The following is a 1,864-nucleotide window of genomic DNA, read 5'->3' as shown; positions in this document are numbered from 1 at the left end:
TGCCGATATTTGCCACTGTCCGTTTTTTGGACTTTAACTATCCTAATAGATACCATCTTAACTGTCTGTTCAGCGGCATTAAGTACATCCCCACTGCTTGCTCCCATCGCCATCATCCATCCACGGAACTCTTTTCATTTTTGCAAAAACAGAAACTCTACTTATTCAATGACAGTTCTCCATTTTGTCCTGGGAACCACCACTCCACTGTGTGTCTCTTCATTTGACTGCCCTAGGTACCTCAAATAAGTCGAATCATAGAGTATCTGTCTTTTGTGTCTGGCTTGTTTCACTTAGCAAAATACCCTCAAGACGTAGGCATGTGGCAGAATCCTCTTCCCTTTTAAGGCTGAATAATATTCCGGTGTGTGCACGGCACATTTTTGCATCTCTGTCATCTGTAGATGCACGCATGGGTGCTTTCGCATGTTAGCTATTGTGAAGAATTCGCTCATGAATGCCCACAAACATTGGTGTAGAGATGTCTCTTCAAGTTCCTACTTTTTTTTTTTTTTTTTGGATCAGGGTTTGTCGCCCAAGCTGGAGTGCAATGGTGCGATCTCAGCTCACTGCAGCCTTTGACCTCCTGGGCTCAGATGATCCTTCTGCCTCAGCCTCCCGAGCAGCTGGGACTACAGGTGTGCACCATCAGGCTCCAATAATTTTGTTGTTGTTTGTAGAGATGAGGTCTAGCTGTGTTGCCTAGGGTGGCCTCAACTCCTTGGGCTCAAGCAATCCTGCCTCAGCCTCCCAAGGTGCTGGGGTTACAGGTGTGAGCTACCACTTTCAGTCACAGTTGCATTCTTTTAAGTTCACTTTCAAATTTGTAAGCTGTTGTTTTGGGGCAATGTGCAAGAAATTGACCATCTCCCAGTTACTCCTAAGAAGGAATATTATTCTTTTCTAAGCACTTATAAATTGTGTATGCTCTCATTCCATTGTAAATCATTAAAATTTTATGATATTTGCTTTGGAACAAAACAAATATGTAAACTTCAGCAGAAGGGTTTATTAATTTGGCCATTAGGATGATTGTTTATAATTTATTTTTACTTTATAATTATTTTTAATTTTAAAAAATGTTTAAATTTCTATACAGATGAGGTCTCACTATGTTGACGAGGATGGTCTTAAACTCCTGGGCTCAAGTCTGACCTCCCAAAATGATGAAATTACAAGTGTGAGCCACCACGCCTGGCCCTGAGTCCACATTTCTGATTCCAGAAAATTCCTCTTTCCAGAATGATTGTCAATACCAAGGAATTTTTACTTCCCTTTGGCGCTGACTACCTTTGCCCATAGAGGTTTGGCTGGTGGTTCTCAAAAGCCCATCATTTCAAAGTAGCCCAGTCATGAAAATCAGTACATTTTTTGATGCTTAGGGTATTTGTTCTCAACACCACATGACATCAACAATACAATTTTTTTTTTGAGTTGGAGTCTCACTCTGTCACCCAGAGTGGAGTGCAGTGGCCACTCCTGGCCACTGCAGCCTTGACCTGCTGGGCTCCAGCGATCCTTCCGCCTCAGCCTTCCAAGTAGCTGGAACTATAGGGCACGCGCTACCATGCCCGGCTAATTTTTGATTTATTGTAGAGATGAGGTCTCGCCTAGTTGCCCAGGTAGGTCATACCCCCATCTTTAAAATGAAAATTTTTAGCCGGGCTCGGTGGCTCAGCCTGTAAACCCGCGCCTTGGGAGGCTGAGGCGAGTGGATTGCCTAAGCCCGCAGGTTCGAGACCCGCCTCATCTCTACAATAAAAAAATCAAAAAATCAGCCAGGTGTGGTAGCGCGTGCCTGTAGTTCCAGCTACTCGGAAGGCTGAGGTGGAAGGATCACCGGGGCCCAGCAGGTCGAGGCTGC

This window comes from Carlito syrichta, unplaced genomic scaffold, assembly GCF_000164805.1.
Source record: "Carlito syrichta isolate Samal-C Ts95f unplaced genomic scaffold, Tarsius_syrichta-2.0.1 Scaffold312117, whole genome shotgun sequence".
NCBI lineage: Eukaryota > Metazoa > Chordata > Mammalia > Primates > Tarsiidae > Carlito > Carlito syrichta.
This window is presented reverse-complemented; position numbering follows the sequence as displayed.